Source organism: Leuresthes tenuis, unplaced genomic scaffold (assembly GCF_036924035.1).
Source record: "Leuresthes tenuis unplaced genomic scaffold, fLeuTen1.0.hap1 SCAF_1, whole genome shotgun sequence".
Classification (NCBI taxonomy): Eukaryota; Metazoa; Chordata; class Actinopteri; order Atheriniformes; family Atherinopsidae; genus Leuresthes; species Leuresthes tenuis.
Genome location: NW_027325355.1, coordinates 888,862 through 908,603, shown reverse-complemented (window position 1 = coordinate 908,603; position 19,742 = coordinate 888,862). Strand labels below are relative to the sequence as shown.

Here is a 19,742-nt window from a genome sequence, read left to right as displayed (position 1 = left end):
CACCTGCATGTATTTTGTTGCAAGGTCTGATCGCCCTGTGACACATAAGGAAGTTGGTCATCTTCAGCTGCTGCTGCTTTGTTGGCAGACACGAAGTGATCTGAGAGTCTCATTTTCAGCTGGAGAGAATAATCACGTCAGGGAAGAAGATGTGCCCACTATTTATCAGCCTTTCTCTGCAATTATCTGGTTATATAGAGGAAACGTATGATTCCAGTACCTATACAATTTACATTTGTCACAGACATTGTTGCTTACGGCCACACCACCCTGAATAAGCCCGACCTCGTCTGATCTCGAAAGCCAAGCAGGGTTGTGCCTGGTTAGTACTTGGATGGGAGACCACTTGGGATTATCAGGTGCTGTAAGCTTTTTCTCTTCTCTCAACCACCTGCATGTCTTTTGTTGCAACGTCTGATCACCCTGTGACACATGAGGAAGTTGGTCATCTTCAGTTTCTGCTGCTTTGTTGGCAGACACGAAGTGATCTTAGAGTCTCATTTTCAGCTGGAGAAAATTATCACGTCAGGGAACAAGATGTGCCCACTACATATCAGCCTTTCTTGGCAATTATCTGGTTGCATAGAGGAACCGTATGATTCCAGTACCTATATAATGCACATTTGTCACAGACATTGTTACTTACGGCCACACCACCCTGAATATGCCCAACCTCGTCTGATCTCAGAACCCAAGCAGGGTTGGGCCTGATTAGTACTTGAATGGGAGACTGCTTGGGAATACCAGGTGCTGTAAGCTTTTTCTCTTCTCTCTACCACCTGCATGTCTTTTGTTGCAATGTCTGATCGCCCTGTGACACATGAGGAAGTTGGTCATCTTCAGCTGCTGCTGCTTTGTTGGCAGACACGAAGTGATATGAGAGTCTCAGTTTCAGCTGGAGAGAATAATCACATCAGGGAAGATGTTTCCACTACTTATCAGCCTTTCTTGGCAATTATCTGGTTGCATAGAGGAACCGTATGATTCCAGTACCTATACAGTTTATATTTGTCACAGACATTGTTGCTTACGGCCACACCACCCTGAATATGCCCGACCTCGTCTGATCTCAGAACCCAAGCAGGGTTTGGCCTGATTAGTACTTGAATGGGAGACTGCTTGGGAATACCAGGTGCTGTAAGCTTTTTCTCTTCTCTCAACCACCTGCATGTCTTTTGTTGCAACGCCTGATCACCCTGTGACACATTAGGAAGTTGGTCATCTTCAGCTGCTGCTGCTTTGTTGGCAGACACGAAGTGATCTTAGAGTCTCATTTTCAGCTGGAGAAAATTATCACGTCAGGGAACAAGATGTGCCCACTACATATCAGCCTTTTTCGGCAATTATCTTGTTACATAGAGGAACCATATGATTCCATTGCCTATATAATGCACATTTGTCACAGAGATTGTTGCTTACGGCCAAACCACCCTGAATATGTCTGACCTCGTCTGATCTCAGAAGCCAAGGAGGGTTGGGCCTGGTTAGTACTTTGATGAGAGACCGCTTGGGATTACGAGGTGCTGTAAGCTTTTTCTCTTCTCTCTACCACCTGCATGTCTTTTGTTGCAACGTCTGATCGCCCTGTGACACATGAGGAAGTTGGTCATCTTCAGCTGCTGCTGCTTTGTTGGCAGACACAAAGTGATCTGAGAGTCTCAGTTTCATCTGAAGAGAATAATCACATCAGGGAAGAAGATGTGCCCACTACATATCAGCCTTTCTCGGCAATTATCTGGTTACATAGAGGAAGTGTATGATTCCATTGCCTATATAATGCACATTTGTCACGGAGATTGTTACTTACGGCCAAACCACCCTGAATATGTCTGACCTTGTCTGATCTTGGAAGCCAAGGAGGGCTGGGCCTGGTTAGTACTTTGATGGGACACCGCTTGGGAATACCAGGTGCTGTAAGCTTTTTCTCTACCACCTACATGTCTTTTGTTGTAATGTCTGATCGCCCTGTGACACATGAGGAAGTTGGTCATCTTCAGCTGCTGCTGCTTTGTTAGCAGACACGAAGTGATCTGAGAGTCTCAGTTTCAGCTGCAGAGAATAATCACATCAAGGAAGAAGATGTGCCCACAACAAGTTAGCCTTTCTCTGCAATTATCTGGTTACATAGAGGAACTGTATTATTCCAGTACCTATATAATGCACATTTTTCACAGACATTGTTACTTACGGCCACACCACCCTGAATATGCCCGACCTCGACTGATCTCGGAAGCCAAGGAGGGTTGGGCGTGGTTAGTATTTGGATGGAAGACCTCTTGGGAATACCAGGTGCTGTAAGCTTTTTCTCTTCTCTCGACCACCTGCATGTCTTTTGTTGCAACGTCTGATCACCCTGTGACACATGAGGAAGTTGGTCATCTTCAGCTGCTGCTGCTGCTTTGTTGGCAGACACGAAGTGATCTGAGAGTCTCAGTTTCAGCTGAAGAGAATGATCACATCAGAGAAGATGATATGCCCACTACACATCAGCCTTTCTCGGCAATTATCTGGTTTCATAGAGGAAGTGTATGATTCCAGTACCTATATAATTCACATTTGTAACAAATATTGTTGCTTACCGCCACACCACCCTGAATAAGCCCCACCTTGTCTTATCCTGGAAGCCAAGCAGGGTTGGGTTGGGTCTGGTTCGTACTTCAATGGGAGACTGCTTGGGAATACCAGGTGCTGTAAGCTTTTTCTCTTCTCTGGACCACCTGAATGTCTTTTGTTGCAACGTCTGACCACCCTGTGACACATGAGGAAGTTGGTCATCTTCAGCTGCTGCTGCTTTGTTGGCAGACATGAAGTGATCTGAGAGTCTCAGTTTCAGTTGCAGAGAATGATCACGTCAGGGAACAAGATGTGCCCACTACATATCAGCCTTTCTCGGCAATTATCTGGTTACATAGAGGAAGTGTATGATTCCATTGCCTATATAATGCACATTTGTCACGGAGATTGTTACTTACGGCCAAACCACCCTGAATATGTCTGACCTTGTCTGATCTCGGAAGCCAAGGAGGGCTGGGCCTGGTTAGTACTTTGATGGAACACCGCTTGGGAATACCAGGTGCTGTAAGCTTTTTCTCTTCTCTCTACCACCTACATGTCTTTTGTTGCAATGTCTGATCGCCCTGTGACACATGAGGAAGTTGGTCATCTTCAGCTGCTGCTGCTTTGTTAGCAGACACGAAGTGATCTGAGAGTCTCAGTTTCAGCTACAGAGAATAATCACATCAAGGAAGAAGATGTGCCCACAACAAGTTAGCCTTTCTCTGCAATTATCTGGTTACATAGAGGAACTGTATTATTCCAGTACCTATATAATGCACATTTTTCACAGACATTGTTACTTACGGCCACACCACCCTGAATATGCCCGACCTCGACTGATCTCGGAAGCCAAGGAGGGCTGGGCCTGGTTAGTACTTGAATGGGAGACCCCTTGGGAATGTCAGGTGCTGTAAGCTTTTTCTCTTCTCTCTACCACCTGCATGTATTTTGTTGCAAGGTCTGATCGCCCTGTGACACATGAGGAAGTTGGTCATCTTCAGCTGCTGCTGCTTTGTTGGCAGACACGAAGTGATCTGAGAGTCTCATTTTCAGCTGGAGAGAATAATCACGTCAGGGAAGAAGATGTGCCCACTATTTATCAGCCTTTCTCTGCAATTATCTGGTTATATAGAGGAAACGTATGATTCCAGTACCTATACAATTTACATTTGTCACAGACATTGTTGCTTACGGCCACACCACCCTGAATATGTCTGACCTTGTCTGATCTCGGAAGCCAAGGAGGGCTGGGCCTGCTTAGTACTTTGATGGGACACCGCTTGGGAATACCAGGTGCTGTAAGCTTTTTCTCTTCTCTCTACCACCTACATGTCTTTTGTTGCAATGTCTGATCGCCCTGTGACACATGAGGAAGTTGGTCATCTTCAGCTGCTGCTGCTTTGTTAGCACACACGAAGTGATCTGAGAGTCTCAGTTTCAGCTGAAGAGAATAATCACGTCAGGGAAGAAGATGTGCCCACTACACATCAGCCTTTCTCATCAATTATCTGGTTACATAGAGGAACCGTATGATTCCTGTACTTATATAATGCACATTTGTCACAGACATTGTTACTTACGGCCACACCACCCTGAATTTGTCTGATCTCGGAAGCCAAGCAGTGTTGGGCCTGGTTAGTACTTGGGTGGGAGACCGCTTGGGAATACCAGGTGCTGTAAGCTTTTTCTCTTCTCTCTACCACCTGCATGTGTTTTGTTGCAACGTCTGATCACCCTGTGACACATGAGGAAGTTGGTCATCTTCAGCTGCTGCTACTGCTTTGTTGGCAGACACGAAGTGATCTGAGAGTCTCAGTTTCAGCTGAAGAGAATGATCACATCAGAGAAGATGATATGCCCACTACACATCAGCCTTTCTCGGCAATTATCTGGTTTCATAGAGGAAGTGTATGATTCCAGTACCTATATAATTCACATTTGTAACAAATATTGTTGCTTACCGCCACACCACCCTGAATAAGCCCCACCTTGTCTTATCCTGGAAGCCAAGCAGGGTTGGGTTGGGTCTGGTTCGTACTTCAATGGGAGACTGCTTGGGAATACCAGGTGCTGTAAGCTTCTTCTCTACTCTCTACCACCTTCATGTCTTTTGTGGCAACGTCTGATCCTCCTGTGACACATGAGGAAGTTGGTCATCTTCAGCTGCTGCTGCTTCTTTGTTGGCAGACACGAAGTGATCTGAGAGTCTCAGTTTCAGCTGCAGAGAATAATCACATCAGGGAAGAAGATGTGCCCACTACAAGTCAGCCTTTCTCGGCAATTATCTGGTTACATAGAGGAAGTGTATGATTCCAGTACCTATATAATGCACATTTGTCACAGATATTGTTGCTTACGGCCACACCACCCTGAATAAGCCCGACCTCGTCTGATCTTGGAAGTCAAGCAGGTTTGGGCCTGGTTAGTACTTGGATGGGAGACTGCTTGGGAATACCAGGTGCTGTAAGCTTTTTCTCTTCTCTCTACCACCTGCATGTCTTTTGTTGCAACGTCTGATCACCCTTTGACACATGAGGAAGTTGGTCATCTTCAGCTGCTGCTGCTTTGTTGGCAGACACAAAGTGATCTGAGAGTCTCATTTTCAGCTGGAGAGAATTATCACGTCAAGGAAGAAGATGTGCCCACTACATATCAGCCTTTCTCGGCAATTATCTGGTTACATAGAGGAAGTGTATGATTCCATTGCCTATATAATGCACATTTGTCACGGAGATTGTTACTTACGGCCAAACCACCCTGAATATGTCTGACCTTGTCTGATCTTGGAAGCCAAGGAGGGCTGGGCCTGGTTAGTACTTTGATGGGACACCGCTTGGGAATACCAGGTGCTGTAAGCTTTTTCTCTACCACCTACATGTCTTTTGTTGTAATGTCTGATCGCCCTGTGACACATGAGGAAGTTGGTCATCTTCAGCTGCTGCTGCTTTGTTAGCAGACACGAAGTGATCTGAGAGTCTCAGTTTCAGCTGCAGAGAATAATCACATCAAGGAAGAAGATGTGCCCACTACAAGTCAGCCTTTCTCGGCAATTATCTGGTTACATAGAGGAAGTGTATGATTCCAGTACCTATATAATGCACATTTGTCACAGATATTGTTGCTTACGGCCACACCACCCTGAATAAGCCCGACCTCGTCTGATCTTGGAAGTCAAGCAGGTTTGGGCCTGGTTAGTACTTGGATGGGAGACTGCTTGGGAATACCAGGTGCTGTAAGCTTTTTCTCTTCTCTCTACCACCTGCATGTCTTTTGTTGCAACGTCTGATCACCCTTTGACACATGAGGAAGTTGGTCATCTTCAGCTGCTGCTGCTTTGTTGGCAGACACAAAGTGATCTGAGAGTCTCATTTTCAGCTGGAGAGAATTATCACGTCAAGGAAGAAGATGTGCCCACTACATATCAGCCTTTCTCGGCAATTATCTGGTTACATAGAGGAAGTGTATGATTCCATTGCCTATATAATGCACATTTGTCACGGAGATTGTTACTTACGGCCAAACCACCCTGAATATGTCTGACCTTGTCTGATCTTGGAAGCCAAGGAGGGCTGGGCCTGGTTAGTACTTTGATGGGACACCGCTTGGGAATACCAGGTGCTGTAAGCTTTTTCTCTACCACCTACATGTCTTTTGTTGTAATGTCTGATCGCCCTGTGACACATGAGGAAGTTGGTCATCTTCAGCTGCTGCTGCTTTGTTAGCAGACACGAAGTGATCTGAGAGTCTCAGTTTCAGCTGCAGAGAATAATCACATCAAGGAAGAAGATGTGCCCACAACAAGTTAGCCTTTCTCTGCAATTATCTGGTTACATAGAGGAACTGTATTATTCCAGTACCTATATAATGCACATTTTTCACAGACATTGTTACTTACGGCCACACCACCCTGAATATGCCCGACCTCGACTGATCTCGGAAGCCAAGGAGGGCTGGGCCTGGTTAGTACTTGAATGGGAGACCCCTTGGGAATGCCAGGTGCTGTAAGCTTTTTCTCTTCTCTCTACCACCTGCATGTATTTTGTTGCAAGGTCTGATCGCCCTGTGACACATAAGGAAGTTGGTCATCTTCAGCTGCTGCTGCTTTGTTGGCAGACACGAAGTGATCTGAGAGTCTCATTTTCAGCTGGAGAGAATAATCACGTCAGGGAAGAAGATGTGCCCACTATTTATCAGCCTTTCTCTGCAATTATCTGGTTATATAGAGGAAACGTATGATTCCAGTACCTATACAATTTACATTTGTCACAGACATTGTTGCTTACGGCCACACCACCCTGAATAAGCCCGACCTCGTCTGATCTCGAAAGCCAAGCAGGGTTGTGCCTGGTTAGTACTTGGATGGGAGACCGCTTGGGATTATCAGGTGCTGTAAGCTTTTTCTCTTCTCTCAACCACCTGCATGTCTTTTGTTGCAACGTCTGATCACCCTGTGACACATGAGGAAGTTGGTCATCTTCAGTTTCTGCTGCTTTGTTGGCAGACACGAAGTGATCTTAGAGTCTCATTTTCAGCTGGAGAAAATTATCACGTCAGGGAACAAGATGTGCCCACTACATATCAGCCTTTCTTGGCAATTATCTGGTTGCATAGAGGAACCGTATGATTCCAGTACCTATATAATGCACATTTGTCACAGACATTGTTACTTACGGCCACACCACCCTGAATATGCCCAACCTCGTCTGATCTCAGAACCCAAGCAGGGTTGGGCCTGATTAGTACTTGAATGGGAGACTGCTTGGGAATACCAGGTGCTGTAAGCTTTTTCTCTTCTCTCTACCACCTGCATGTCTTTTGTTGCAATGTCTGATCGCCCTGTGACACATGAGGAAGTTGGTCATCTTCAGCTGCTGCTGCTTTGTTGGCAGACACGAAGTGATATGAGAGTCTCAGTTTCAGCTGGAGAGAATAATCACATCAGGGAAGATGTTTCCACTACTTATCAGCCTTTCTTGGCAATTATCTGGTTGCATAGAGGAACCGTATGATTCCAGTACCTATACAGTTTATATTTGTCACAGACATTGTTGCTTACGGCCACACCACCCTGAATATGCCCGACCTCGTCTGATCTCAGAACCCAAGCAGGGTTTGGCCTGATTAGTACTTGAATGGGAGACTGCTTGGGAATACCAGGTGCTGTAAGCTTTTTCTCTTCTCTCAACCACCTGCATGTCTTTTGTTGCAACGCCTGATCACCCTGTGACACATTAGGAAGTTGGTCATCTTCAGCTGCTGCTGCTTTGTTGGCAGACACGAAGTGATCTTAGAGTCTCATTTTCAGCTGGAGAAAATTATCACGTCAGGGAACAAGATGTGCCCACTACATATCAGCCTTTTTCGGCAATTATCTTGTTACATAGAGGAACCATATGATTCCATTGCCTATATAATGCACATTTGTCACAGAGATTGTTGCTTACGGCCAAACCACCCTGAATATGTCTGACCTCGTCTGATCTCAGAAGCCAAGGAGGGTTGGGCCTGGTTAGTACTTTGATGAGAGACCGCTTGGGATTACGAGGTGCTGTAAGCTTTTTCTCTTCTCTCTACCACCTGCATGTCTTTTGTTGCAACGTCTGATCGCCCTGTGACACATGAGGAAGTTGGTCATCTTCAGCTGCTGCTGCTTTGTTGGCAGACACAAAGTGATCTGAGAGTCTCAGTTTCATCTGAAGAGAATAATCACATCAGGGAAGAAGATGTGCCCACTACATATCAGCCTTTCTCGGCAATTATCTGGTTACATAGAGGAAGTGTATGATTCCATTGCCTATATAATGCACATTTGTCACGGAGATTGTTACTTACGGCCAAACCACCCTGAATATGTCTGACCTTGTCTGATCTTGGAAGCCAAGGAGGGCTGGGCCTGGTTAGTACTTTGATGGGACACCGCTTGGGAATACCAGGTGCTGTAAGCTTTTTCTCTACCACCTACATGTCTTTTGTTGTAATGTCTGATCGCCCTGTGACACATGAGGAAGTTGGTCATCTTCAGCTGCTGCTGCTTTGTTAGCAGACACGAAGTGATCTGAGAGTCTCAGTTTCAGCTGCAGAGAATAATCACATCAAGGAAGAAGATGTGCCCACAACAAGTTAGCCTTTCTCTGCAATTATCTGGTTACATAGAGGAACTGTATTATTCCAGTACCTATATAATGCACATTTTTCACAGACATTGTTACTTACGGCCACACCACCCTGAATATGCCCGACCTCGACTGATCTCGGAAGCCAAGGAGGGTTGGGCGTGGTTAGTATTTGGATGGAAGACCTCTTGGGAATACCAGGTGCTGTAAGCTTTTTCTCTTCTCTCGACCACCTGCATGTCTTTTGTTGCAACGTCTGATCACCCTGTGACACATGAGGAAGTTGGTCATCTTCAGCTGCTGCTGCTGCTGCTGCTTTGTTGGCAGACACGAAGTGATCTGAGAGTCTCAGTTTCAGCTGAAGAGAATGATCACATCAGAGAAGATGATATGCCCACTACACATCAGCCTTTCTCGGCAATTATCTGGTTTCATAGAGGAAGTGTATGATTCCAGTACCTATATAATTCACATTTGTAACAAATATTGTTGCTTACCGCCACACCACCCTGAATAAGCCCCACCTTGTCTTATCCTGGAAGCCAAGCAGGGTTGGGTTGGGTCTGGTTCGTACTTCAATGGGAGACTGCTTGGGAATACCAGGTGCTGTAAGCTTTTTCTCTTCTCTGGACCACCTGAATGTCTTTTGTTGCAACGTCTGACCACCCTGTGACACATGAGGAAGTTGGTCATCTTCAGCTGCTGCTGCTTTGTTGGCAGACACGAAGTGATCTGAGAGTCTCATTTTCAGCTGGAGAGAATAATCACATCAGGGAAGATGTTTCCACTACTTATCAGCCTTTCTTGGCAATTATCTGGTTGCATAGAGGAACCGTATGATTCCAGTACCTATACAGTTTATATTTGTCACAGACATTGTTGCTTACGGCCACACCACCCTGAATATGCCCGACCTCGTCTGATCTTGGAAGCCAAGCAGGGTTGGGCCTGGTTAGTACTTGGATGGGAGACCGCTTGGGAATACCAGGTGCTGTAAGCTTTTTCTCTTCTCTCAACCACCTGCATGTCTTTTGTTGCAACGCCTGATCACCCTGTGACACATTAGGAAGTTGGTCATCTTCAGCTGCTGCTGCTTTGTTGGCAGACACGAAGTGATCTGAGAGTCTCAGTTTCAGCTACAGAGAATAATCACATCAAGGAAGAAGATGTGCCCACAACAAGTTAGCCTTTCTCTGCAATTATCTGGTTACATAGAGGAACTGTATTATTCCAGTACCTATATAATGCACATTTTTCACAGACATTGTTACTTACGGCCACACCACCCTGAATATGCCCGACCTCGACTGATCTCGGAAGCCAAGGAGGGCTGGGCCTGGTTAGTACTTGAATGGGAGACCCCTTGGGAATGTCAGGTGCTGTAAGCTTTTTCTCTTCTCTCTACCACCTGCATGTATTTTGTTGCAAGGTCTGATCGCCCTGTGACACATGAGGAAGTTGGTCATCTTCAGCTGCTGCTGCTTTGTTGGCAGACACGAAGTGATCTGAGAGTCTCATTTTCAGCTGGAGAGAATAATCACGTCAGGGAAGAAGATGTGCCCACTATTTATCAGCCTTTCTCTGCAATTATCTGGTTATATAGAGGAAACGTATGATTCCAGTACCTATACAATTTACATTTGTCACAGACATTGTTGCTTACGGCCACACCACCCTGAATATGTCTGACCTTGTCTGATCTCGGAAGCCAAGGAGGGCTGGGCCTGCTTAGTACTTTGATGGGACACCGCTTGGGAATACCAGGTGCTGTAAGCTTTTTCTCTTCTCTCTACCACCTACATGTCTTTTGTTGCAATGTCTGATCGCCCTGTGACACATGAGGAAGTTGGTCATCTTCAGCTGCTGCTGCTTTGTTAGCACACACGAAGTGATCTGAGAGTCTCAGTTTCAGCTGAAGAGAATAATCACGTCAGGGAAGAAGATGTGCCCACTACACATCAGCCTTTCTCATCAATTATCTGGTTACATAGAGGAACCGTATGATTCCTGTACTTATATAATGCACATTTGTCACAGACATTGTTACTTACGGCCACACCACCCTGAATTTGTCTGATCTCGGAAGCCAAGCAGTGTTGGGCCTGGTTAGTACTTGGGTGGGAGACCGCTTGGGAATACCAGGTGCTGTAAGCTTTTTCTCTTCTCTCTACCACCTGCATGTGTTTTGTTGCAACGTCTGATCACCCTGTGACACATGAGGAAGTTGGTCATCTTCAGCTGCTGCTACTGCTTTGTTGGCAGACACGAAGTGATCTGAGAGTCTCAGTTTCAGCTGAAGAGAATGATCACATCAGAGAAGATGATATGCCCACTACACATCAGCCTTTCTCGGCAATTATCTGGTTTCATAGAGGAAGTGTATGATTCCAGTACCTATATAATTCACATTTGTAACAAATATTGTTGCTTACCGCCACACCACCCTGAATAAGCCCCACCTTGTCTTATCCTGGAAGCCAAGCAGGGTTGGGTTGGGTCTGGTTCGTACTTCAATGGGAGACTGCTTGGGAATACCAGGTGCTGTAAGCTTCTTCTCTACTCTCTACCACCTTCATGTCTTTTGTGGCAACGTCTGATCCTCCTGTGACACATGAGGAAGTTGGTCATCTTCAGCTGCTGCTGCTTCTTTGTTGGCAGACACGAAGTGATCTGAGAGTCTCAGTTTCAGCTGCAGAGAATAATCACATCAGGGAAGAAGATGTGCCCACTACAAGTCAGCCTTTCTCGGCAATTATCTGGTTACATAGAGGAAGTGTATGATTCCAGTACCTATATAATGCACATTTGTCACAGATATTGTTGCTTACGGCCACACCACCCTGAATAAGCCCGACCTCGTCTGATCTTGGAAGTCAAGCAGGTTTGGGCCTGGTTAGTACTTGGATGGGAGACTGCTTGGGAATACCAGGTGCTGTAAGCTTTTTCTCTTCTCTCTACCACCTGCATGTCTTTTGTTGCAACGTCTGATCACCCTTTGACACATGAGGAAGTTGGTCATCTTCAGCTGCTGCTGCTTTGTTGGCAGACACAAAGTGATCTGAGAGTCTCATTTTCAGCTGGAGAGAATTATCACGTCAAGGAAGAAGATGTGCCCACTACATATCAGCCTTTCTCGGCAATTATCTGGTTACATAGAGGAAGTGTATGATTCCATTGCCTATATAATGCACATTTGTCACGGAGATTGTTACTTACGGCCAAACCACCCTGAATATGTCTGACCTTGTCTGATCTTGGAAGCCAAGGAGGGCTGGGCCTGGTTAGTACTTTGATGGGACACCGCTTGGGAATACCAGGTGCTGTAAGCTTTTTCTCTACCACCTACATGTCTTTTGTTGTAATGTCTGATCGCCCTGTGACACATGAGGAAGTTGGTCATCTTCAGCTGCTGCTGCTTTGTTAGCAGACACGAAGTGATCTGAGAGTCTCAGTTTCAGCTGCAGAGAATAATCACATCAAGGAAGAAGATGTGCCCACAACAAGTTAGCCTTTCTCTGCAATTATCTGGTTACATAGAGGAACTGTATTATTCCAGTACCTATATAATGCACATTTTTCACAGACATTGTTACTTACGGCCACACCACCCTGAATATGCCCGACCTCGACTGATCTCGGAAGCCAAGGAGGGCTGGGCCTGGTTAGTACTTGAATGGGAGACCCCTTGGGAATGCCAGGTGCTGTAAGCTTTTTCTCTTCTCTCTACCACCTGCATGTATTTTGTTGCAAGGTCTGATCGCCCTGTGACACATAAGGAAGTTGGTCATCTTCAGCTGCTGCTGCTTTGTTGGCAGACACGAAGTGATCTGAGAGTCTCATTTTCAGCTGGAGAGAATAATCACATCAGGGAAGATGTTTCCACTACTTATCAGCCTTTCTTGGCAATTATCTGGTTGCATAGAGGAACCGTATGATTCCAGTACCTATACAGTTTATATTTGTCACAGACATTGTTGCTTACGGCCACACCACCCTGAATATGCCCGACCTCGTCTGATCTTGGAAGCCAAGCAGGGTTGGGCCTGGTTAGTACTTGGATGGGAGACCGCTTGGGAATACCAGGTGCTGTAAGCTTTTTCTCTTCTCTCAACCACCTGCATGTCTTTTGTTGCAACGCCTGATCACCCTGTGACACATTAGGAAGTTGGTCATCTTCAGCTGCTGCTGCTTTGTTGGCAGACACGAAGTGATCTTAGAGTCTCATTTTCAGCTGGAGAAAATTATCACGTCAGGGAACAAGATGTGCCCACTACATATCAGCCTTTTTCGGCAATTATCTTGTTACATAGAGGAACCATATGATTCCATTGCCTATATAATGCACATTTGTCACAGAGATTGTTGCTTACGGCCAAACCACCCTGAATATGTCTGACCTCGTCTGATCTCAGAAGCCAAGGAGGGTTGGGCCTGGTTAGTACTTTGATGAGAGACCGCTTGGGATTACGAGGTGCTGTATGCTTTTTCTCTTCTCTCTACCACCTGCATGTCTTTTGTTGCAACGTCTGATCGCCCTGTGACACATGAGGAAGTTGGTCATCTTCAGCTGCTGCTGCTTTGTTGGCAGACACAAAGTGATCTGAGAGTCTCAGTTTCAGCTGAAGAGAATAATCACATCAGGGAAGAAGATGTGCCCACTACATATCAGCCTTTCTCTGCAATTATCTGGTTACATAGAGGAAGTGTATGATTCCATTGCCTATATAATGCACATTTGTCACGGAGATTGTTACTTACGGCCAAACCACCCTGAATATGTCTGACCTTGTCTGATCTTGGAAGCCAAGGAGGGCTGGGCCTGGTTAGTACTTTGATGGGACACCGCTTGGGAATACCAGGTGCTGTAAGCTTTTTCTCTACCACCTACATGTCTTTTGTTGTAATGTCTGATCGCCCTGTGACACATGAGGAAGTTGGTCATCTTCAGCTGCTGCTGCTTTGTTAGCAGACACGAAGTGATCTGAGAGTCTCAGTTTCAGCTGCAGAGAATAATCACATCAAGGAAGAAGATGTGCCCACAACAAGTTAGCCTTTCTCTGCAATTATCTGGTTACATAGAGGAACTGTATTATTCCAGTACCTATATAATGCACATTTTTCACAGACATTGTTACTTACGGCCACACCACCCTGAATATGCCCGACCTCGACTGATCTCGGAAGCCAAGGAGGGCTGGGCCTGGTTAGTACTTGAATGGGAGACCCCTTGGGAATGCCAGGTGCTGTAAGCTTTTTCTCTTCTCTCTACCACCTGCATGTATTTTGTTGCAAGGTCTGATCGCCCTGTGACACATAAGGAAGTTGGTCATCTTCAGCTGCTGCTGCTTTGTTGGCAGACACGAAGTGATCTGAGAGTCTCATTTTCAGCTGGAGAGAATAATCACATCAGGGAAGATGTTTCCACTACTTATCAGCCTTTCTTGGCAATTATCTGGTTGCATAGAGGAACCGTATGATTCCAGTACCTATACAGTTTATATTTGTCACAGACATTGTTGCTTACGGCCACACCACCCTGAATATGCCCGACCTCGTCTGATCTTGGAAGCCAAGCAGGGTTGGGCCTGGTTAGTACTTGGATGGGAGACCGCTTGGGAATACCAGGTGCTGTAAGCTTTTTCTCTTCTCTCAACCACCTGCATGTCTTTTGTTGCAACGCCTGATCACCCTGTGACACATTAGGAAGTTGGTCATCTTCAGCTGCTGCTGCTTTGTTGGCAGACACGAAGTGATCTGAGAGTCTCAGTTTCAGCTACAGAGAATAATCACATCAAGGAAGAAGATGTGCCCACAACAAGTTAGCCTTTCTCTGCAATTATCTGGTTACATAGAGGAACTGTATTATTCCAGTACCTATATAATGCACATTTTTCACAGACATTGTTACTTACGGCCACACCACCCTGAATATGCCCGACCTCGACTGATCTCGGAAGCCAAGGAGGGCTGGGCCTGGTTAGTACTTGAATGGGAGACCCCTTGGGAATGTCAGGTGCTGTAAGCTTTTTCTCTTCTCTCTACCACCTGCATGTATTTTGTTGCAAGGTCTGATCGCCCTGTGACACATGAGGAAGTTGGTCATCTTCAGCTGCTGCTGCTTTGTTGGCAGACACGAAGTGATCTGAGAGTCTCATTTTCAGCTGGAGAGAATAATCACGTCAGGGAAGAAGATGTGCCCACTATTTATCAGCCTTTCTCTGCAATTATCTGGTTATATAGAGGAAACGTATGATTCCAGTACCTATACAATTTACATTTGTCACAGACATTGTTGCTTACGGCCACACCACCCTGAATATGTCTGACCTTGTCTGATCTCGGAAGCCAAGGAGGGCTGGGCCTGCTTAGTACTTTGATGGGACACCGCTTGGGAATACCAGGTGCTGTAAGCTTTTTCTCTTCTCTCTACCACCTACATGTCTTTTGTTGCAATGTCTGATCGCCCTGTGACACATGAGGAAGTTGGTCATCTTCAGCTGCTGCTGCTTTGTTAGCACACACGAAGTGATCTGAGAGTCTCAGTTTCAGCTGAAGAGAATAATCACGTCAGGGAAGAAGATGTGCCCACTACACATCAGCCTTTCTCATCAATTATCTGGTTACATAGAGGAACCGTATGATTCCTGTACTTATATAATGCACATTTGTCACAGACATTGTTACTTACGGCCACACCACCCTGAATTTGTCTGATCTCGGAAGCCAAGCAGTGTTGGGCCTGGTTAGTACTTGGGTGGGAGACCGCTTGGGAATACCAGGTGCTGTAAGCTTTTTCTCTTCTCTCTACCACCTGCATGTGTTTTGTTGCAACGTCTGATCACCCTGTGACACATGAGGAAGTTGGTCATCTTCAGCTGCTGCTACTGCTTTGTTGGCAGACACGAAGTGATCTGAGAGTCTCAGTTTCAGCTGAAGAGAATGATCACATCAGAGAAGATGATATGCCCACTACACATCAGCCTTTCTCGGCAATTATCTGGTTTCATAGAGGAAGTGTATGATTCCAGTACCTATATAATTCACATTTGTAACAAATATTGTTGCTTACCGCCACACCACCCTGAATAAGCCCCACCTTGTCTTATCCTGGAAGCCAAGCAGGGTTGGGTTGGGTCTGGTTCGTACTTCAATGGGAGACTGCTTGGGAATACCAGGTGCTGTAAGCTTCTTCTCTACTCTCTACCACCTTCATGTCTTTTGTGGCAACGTCTGATCCTCCTGTGACACATGAGGAAGTTGGTCATCTTCAGCTGCTGCTGCTTCTTTGTTGGCAGACACGAAGTGATCTGAGAGTCTCAGTTTCAGCTGCAGAGAATAATCACATCAGGGAAGAAGATGTGCCCACTACAAGTCAGCCTTTCTCGGCAATTATCTGGTTACATAGAGGAAGTGTATGATTCCAGTACCTATATAATGCACATTTGTCACAGATATTGTTGCTTACGGCCACACCACCCTGAATAAGCCCGACCTCGTCTGATCTTGGAAGTCAAGCAGGTTTGGGCCTGGTTAGTACTTGGATGGGAGACTGCTTGGGAATACCAGGTGCTGTAAGCTTTTTCTCTTCTCTCTACCACCTGCATGTCTTTTGTTGCAACGTCTGATCACCCTTTGACACATGAGGAAGTTGGTCATCTTCAGCTGCTGCTGCTTTGTTGGCAGACACAAAGTGATCTGAGAGTCTCATTTTCAGCTGGAGAGAATTATCACGTCAAGGAAGAAGATGTGCCCACTACATATCAGCCTTTCTCGGCAATTATCTGGTTACATAGAGGAAGTGTATGATTCCATTGCCTATATAATGCACATTTGTCACGGAGATTGTTACTTACGGCCAAACCACCCTGAATATGTCTGACCTTGTCTGATCTTGGAAGCCAAGGAGGGCTGGGCCTGGTTAGTACTTTGATGGGACACCGCTTGGGAATACCAGGTGCTGTAAGCTTTTTCTCTACCACCTACATGTCTTTTGTTGTAATGTCTGATCGCCCTGTGACACATGAGGAAGTTGGTCATCTTCAGCTGCTGCTGCTTTGTTAGCAGACACGAAGTGATCTGAGAGTCTCAGTTTCAGCTGCAGAGAATAATCACATCAAGGAAGAAGATGTGCCCACAACAAGTTAGCCTTTCTCTGCAATTATCTGGTTACATAGAGGAACTGTATTATTCCAGTACCTATATAATGCACATTTTTCACAGACATTGTTACTTACGGCCACACCACCCTGAATATGCCCGACCTCGACTGATCTCGGAAGCCAAGGAGGGCTGGGCCTGGTTAGTACTTGAATGGGAGACCCCTTGGGAATGCCAGGTGCTGTAAGCTTTTTCTCTTCTCTCTACCACCTGCATGTATTTTGTTGCAAGGTCTGATCGCCCTGTGACACATAAGGAAGTTGGTCATCTTCAGCTGCTGCTGCTTTGTTGGCAGACACGAAGTGATCTGAGAGTCTCATTTTCAGCTGGAGAGAATAATCACGTCAGGGAAGAAGATGTGCCCACTATTTATCAGCCTTTCTCTGCAATTATCTGGTTATATAGAGGAAACGTATGATTCCAGTACCTATACAATTTACATTTGTCACAGACATTGTTGCTTACGGCCACACCACCCTGAATAAGCCCGACCTCGTCTGATCTCGGAAGCCAAGCAGGGTTGTGCCTGGTTAGTACTTGGATGGGAGACCGCTTGGGATTATCAGGTGCTGTAAGCTTTTTCTCTTCTCTCAACCACCTGCATGTCTTTTGTTGCAACGTCTGATCACCCTGTGACACATGAGGAAGTTGGTCATCTTCAGTTTCTGCTGCTTTGTTGGCAGACACGAAGTGATCTTAGAGTCTCATTTTCAGCTGGAGAAAATTATCACGTCAGGGAACAAGATGTGCCCACTACATATCAGCCTTTCTTGGCAATTATCTGGTTGCATAGAGGAACCGTATGATTCCAGTACCTATATAATGCACATTTGTCACAGACATTGTTACTTACGGCCACACCACCCTGAATATGCCCAACCTCGTCTGATCTCAGAACCCAAGCAGGGTTGGGCCTGATTAGTACTTGAATGGGAGACTGCTTGGGAATACCAGGTGCTGTAAGCTTTTTCTCTTCTCTCTACCACCTGCATGTCTTTTGTTGCAATGTCTGATCGCCCTGTGACACATGAGGAAGTTGGTCATCTTCAGCTGCTGCTGCTTTGTTGGCAGACACGAAGTGATATGAGAGTCTCAGTTTCAGCTGGAGAGAATAATCACATCAGGGAAGATGTTTCCACTACTTATCAGCCTTTCTTGGCAATTATCTGGTTGCATAGAGGAACCGTATGATTCCAGTACCTATACAGTTTATATTTGTCACAGACATTGTTGCTTACGGCCACACCACCCTGAATATGCCCGACCTCGTCTGATCTCAGAACCCAAGCAGGGTTGGGCCTGATTAGTACTTGAATGGGAGACTGCTTGGGAATACCAGGTGCTGTAAGCTTTTTCTCTTCTCTCAACCACCTGCATGTCTTTTGTTGCAACGCCTGATCACCCTGTGACACATTAGGAAGTTGGTCATCTTCAGCTGCTGCTGCTTTGTTGGCAGACACGAAGTGATCTTAGAGTCTCATTTTCAGCTGGAGAAAATTATCACGTCAGGGAACAAGATGTGCCCACTACATATCAGCCTTTTTCGGCAATTATCTTGTTACATAGAGGAACCATATGATTCCATTGCCTATATAATGCACATTTGTCACAGAGATTGTTGCTTACGGCCAAACCACCCTGAATATGTCTGACCTCGTCTGATCTCAGAAGCCAAGGAGGGTTGGGCCTGGTTAGTACTTTGATGAGAGACCGCTTGGGATTACGAGGTGCTGTATGCTTTTTCTCTTCTCTCTACCACCTGCATGTCTTTTGTTGCAACGTCTGATCGCCCTGTGACACATGAGGAAGTTGGTCATCTTCAGCTGCTGCTGCTTTGTTGGCAGACACAAAGTGATCTGAGAGTCTCAGTTTCAGCTGAAGAGAATAATCACATCAGGGAAGAAGATGTGCCCACTACATATCAGCCTTTCTCTGCAATTATCTGGTTACATAGAGGAAGTGTATGATTCCATTGCCTATATAATGCACATTTGTCACGGAGATTGTTACTTACGGCCAAACCACCCTGAATATGTCTGACCTTGTCTGATCTTGGAAGCCAAGGAGGGCTGGGCCTGGTTAGTACTTTGATGGGACACCGCTTGGGAATACCAGGTGCTGTAAGCTTTTTCTCTACCACCTACATGTCTTTTGTTGTAATGTCTGATCGCCCTGTGACACATGAGGAAGTTGGTCATCTTCAGCTGCTGCTGCTTTGTTAGCAGACACGAAGTGATCTGAGAGTCTCAGTTTCAGCTGCAGAGAATAATCACATCAAGGAAGAAGATGTGCCCACAACAAGTTAGCCTTTCTCTGCAATTATCTGGTTACATAGAGGAACTGTATTATTCCAGTACCTATATAATGCACATTTTTCACAGACATTGTTACTTACGGCCACACCACCCTGAATATGCCCGACCTCGACTGATCTCGGAAGCCAAGGAGGGCTGGGCCTGGTTAGTACTTGAATGGGAGACCCCTTGGGAATGCCAGGTGCTGTAAGCTTTTTCTCTTCTCTCTACCACCTGCATGTATTTTGTTGCAAGGTCTGATCGCCCTGTGACACATAAGGAAGTTGGTCATCTTCAGCTGCTGCTGCTTTGTTGGCAGACACGAAGTGATCTGAGAGTCTCATTTTCAGCTGGAGAGAATAATCACATCAGGGAAGATGTTTCCACTACTTATCAGCCTTTCTTGGCAATTATCTGGTTGCATAGAGGAACCGTATGATTCCAGTACCTATACAGTTTATATTTGTCACAGACATTGTTGCTTACGGCCACACCACCCTGAATATGCCCGACCTCGTCTGATCTTGGAAGCCAAGCAGGGTTGGGCCTGGTTAGTACTTGGATGGGAGACCGCTTGGGAATACCAGGTGCTGTAAGCTTTTTCTCTTCTCTCAACCACCTG

The 19,742-nt window shown here is 45.8% G+C and overlaps 4 non-coding genes and 42 pseudogenes across 4 annotated transcripts; all 46 read left to right on the top strand.

The window, feature by feature from the left end:
• Positions 1 to 252: 252 nt before the first annotated feature.
• Positions 253 to 371, top strand: LOC140284792 (5S ribosomal RNA; annotated as a pseudogene).
• Positions 372 to 640: 269 nt separating this feature from the next.
• LOC140291981 (5S ribosomal RNA) lies at positions 641 to 759 on the top strand (annotated as a pseudogene).
• A 266-nt stretch (positions 760 to 1,025) lies between these two features.
• LOC140289324 (5S ribosomal RNA) lies at positions 1,026 to 1,144 on the top strand (annotated as a pseudogene).
• Positions 1,145 to 1,413: 269 nt separating this feature from the next.
• Positions 1,414 to 1,532, top strand: LOC140295324 (5S ribosomal RNA; annotated as a pseudogene).
• A 269-nt stretch (positions 1,533 to 1,801) lies between these two features.
• On the top strand, positions 1,802 to 1,920 carry LOC140295565 (5S ribosomal RNA; annotated as a pseudogene).
• A 262-nt stretch (positions 1,921 to 2,182) lies between these two features.
• On the top strand, positions 2,183 to 2,301 carry LOC140293102 (5S ribosomal RNA; annotated as a pseudogene).
• Positions 2,302 to 2,966: 665 nt separating this feature from the next.
• LOC140295259 (5S ribosomal RNA) lies at positions 2,967 to 3,085 on the top strand (annotated as a pseudogene).
• A 269-nt stretch (positions 3,086 to 3,354) lies between these two features.
• On the top strand, positions 3,355 to 3,473 carry LOC140284870 (5S ribosomal RNA; annotated as a pseudogene).
• A 269-nt stretch (positions 3,474 to 3,742) lies between these two features.
• On the top strand, positions 3,743 to 3,861 carry LOC140294064 (5S ribosomal RNA; annotated as a pseudogene).
• Positions 3,862 to 4,130: 269 nt separating this feature from the next.
• On the top strand, positions 4,131 to 4,239 carry LOC140296277 (5S ribosomal RNA; annotated as a pseudogene).
• Positions 4,240 to 4,907: 668 nt separating this feature from the next.
• On the top strand, positions 4,908 to 5,026 carry LOC140297472 (5S ribosomal RNA; annotated as a pseudogene).
• Positions 5,027 to 5,295: 269 nt separating this feature from the next.
• LOC140295564 (5S ribosomal RNA) lies at positions 5,296 to 5,414 on the top strand (annotated as a pseudogene).
• Positions 5,415 to 5,676: 262 nt separating this feature from the next.
• LOC140297450 (5S ribosomal RNA) lies at positions 5,677 to 5,795 on the top strand (annotated as a pseudogene).
• Positions 5,796 to 6,064: 269 nt separating this feature from the next.
• LOC140295563 (5S ribosomal RNA) lies at positions 6,065 to 6,183 on the top strand (annotated as a pseudogene).
• Positions 6,184 to 6,445: 262 nt separating this feature from the next.
• Positions 6,446 to 6,564, top strand: LOC140272672 (5S ribosomal RNA; annotated as a pseudogene).
• A 269-nt stretch (positions 6,565 to 6,833) lies between these two features.
• Positions 6,834 to 6,952, top strand: LOC140287270 (5S ribosomal RNA; annotated as a pseudogene).
• Positions 6,953 to 7,221: 269 nt separating this feature from the next.
• LOC140291979 (5S ribosomal RNA) lies at positions 7,222 to 7,340 on the top strand (annotated as a pseudogene).
• A 266-nt stretch (positions 7,341 to 7,606) lies between these two features.
• LOC140289322 (5S ribosomal RNA) lies at positions 7,607 to 7,725 on the top strand (annotated as a pseudogene).
• Positions 7,726 to 7,994: 269 nt separating this feature from the next.
• On the top strand, positions 7,995 to 8,113 carry LOC140295323 (5S ribosomal RNA; annotated as a pseudogene).
• A 269-nt stretch (positions 8,114 to 8,382) lies between these two features.
• Positions 8,383 to 8,501, top strand: LOC140295562 (5S ribosomal RNA; annotated as a pseudogene).
• Positions 8,502 to 8,763: 262 nt separating this feature from the next.
• On the top strand, positions 8,764 to 8,882 carry LOC140293101 (5S ribosomal RNA; annotated as a pseudogene).
• A 668-nt stretch (positions 8,883 to 9,550) lies between these two features.
• Positions 9,551 to 9,669, top strand: LOC140272229 (5S ribosomal RNA). Its single transcript, XR_011907899.1, has one exon. It is a non-coding gene; the product is annotated as a 5S ribosomal RNA (ribosomal RNA).
• Positions 9,670 to 9,938: 269 nt separating this feature from the next.
• On the top strand, positions 9,939 to 10,057 carry LOC140284864 (5S ribosomal RNA; annotated as a pseudogene).
• A 269-nt stretch (positions 10,058 to 10,326) lies between these two features.
• Positions 10,327 to 10,445, top strand: LOC140294063 (5S ribosomal RNA; annotated as a pseudogene).
• Positions 10,446 to 10,714: 269 nt separating this feature from the next.
• LOC140296276 (5S ribosomal RNA) lies at positions 10,715 to 10,823 on the top strand (annotated as a pseudogene).
• A 668-nt stretch (positions 10,824 to 11,491) lies between these two features.
• Positions 11,492 to 11,610, top strand: LOC140297439 (5S ribosomal RNA; annotated as a pseudogene).
• A 269-nt stretch (positions 11,611 to 11,879) lies between these two features.
• LOC140295561 (5S ribosomal RNA) lies at positions 11,880 to 11,998 on the top strand (annotated as a pseudogene).
• Positions 11,999 to 12,260: 262 nt separating this feature from the next.
• LOC140272665 (5S ribosomal RNA) lies at positions 12,261 to 12,379 on the top strand (annotated as a pseudogene).
• A 266-nt stretch (positions 12,380 to 12,645) lies between these two features.
• Positions 12,646 to 12,764, top strand: LOC140272163 (5S ribosomal RNA). The gene has a single exon (XR_011907893.1). It is a non-coding gene; the product is annotated as a 5S ribosomal RNA (ribosomal RNA).
• A 269-nt stretch (positions 12,765 to 13,033) lies between these two features.
• On the top strand, positions 13,034 to 13,152 carry LOC140296567 (5S ribosomal RNA; annotated as a pseudogene).
• A 269-nt stretch (positions 13,153 to 13,421) lies between these two features.
• On the top strand, positions 13,422 to 13,540 carry LOC140295559 (5S ribosomal RNA; annotated as a pseudogene).
• Positions 13,541 to 13,802: 262 nt separating this feature from the next.
• Positions 13,803 to 13,921, top strand: LOC140272660 (5S ribosomal RNA; annotated as a pseudogene).
• A 266-nt stretch (positions 13,922 to 14,187) lies between these two features.
• LOC140272101 (5S ribosomal RNA) lies at positions 14,188 to 14,306 on the top strand. The gene has a single exon (XR_011907883.1). It is a non-coding gene; the product is annotated as a 5S ribosomal RNA (ribosomal RNA).
• A 269-nt stretch (positions 14,307 to 14,575) lies between these two features.
• LOC140284859 (5S ribosomal RNA) lies at positions 14,576 to 14,694 on the top strand (annotated as a pseudogene).
• A 269-nt stretch (positions 14,695 to 14,963) lies between these two features.
• Positions 14,964 to 15,082, top strand: LOC140294062 (5S ribosomal RNA; annotated as a pseudogene).
• Positions 15,083 to 15,351: 269 nt separating this feature from the next.
• On the top strand, positions 15,352 to 15,460 carry LOC140296275 (5S ribosomal RNA; annotated as a pseudogene).
• A 668-nt stretch (positions 15,461 to 16,128) lies between these two features.
• LOC140297428 (5S ribosomal RNA) lies at positions 16,129 to 16,247 on the top strand (annotated as a pseudogene).
• Positions 16,248 to 16,516: 269 nt separating this feature from the next.
• LOC140295558 (5S ribosomal RNA) lies at positions 16,517 to 16,635 on the top strand (annotated as a pseudogene).
• A 262-nt stretch (positions 16,636 to 16,897) lies between these two features.
• LOC140272655 (5S ribosomal RNA) lies at positions 16,898 to 17,016 on the top strand (annotated as a pseudogene).
• A 269-nt stretch (positions 17,017 to 17,285) lies between these two features.
• On the top strand, positions 17,286 to 17,404 carry LOC140317933 (5S ribosomal RNA; annotated as a pseudogene).
• Positions 17,405 to 17,673: 269 nt separating this feature from the next.
• On the top strand, positions 17,674 to 17,792 carry LOC140291978 (5S ribosomal RNA; annotated as a pseudogene).
• Positions 17,793 to 18,058: 266 nt separating this feature from the next.
• On the top strand, positions 18,059 to 18,177 carry LOC140309035 (5S ribosomal RNA; annotated as a pseudogene).
• A 269-nt stretch (positions 18,178 to 18,446) lies between these two features.
• Positions 18,447 to 18,565, top strand: LOC140296566 (5S ribosomal RNA; annotated as a pseudogene).
• Positions 18,566 to 18,834: 269 nt separating this feature from the next.
• Positions 18,835 to 18,953, top strand: LOC140295557 (5S ribosomal RNA; annotated as a pseudogene).
• A 262-nt stretch (positions 18,954 to 19,215) lies between these two features.
• On the top strand, positions 19,216 to 19,334 carry LOC140272644 (5S ribosomal RNA; annotated as a pseudogene).
• Positions 19,335 to 19,600: 266 nt separating this feature from the next.
• On the top strand, positions 19,601 to 19,719 carry LOC140272037 (5S ribosomal RNA). The gene has a single exon (XR_011907878.1). It is a non-coding gene; the product is annotated as a 5S ribosomal RNA (ribosomal RNA).
• The last annotated feature ends 23 nt before the right edge of the window (positions 19,720 to 19,742 follow it).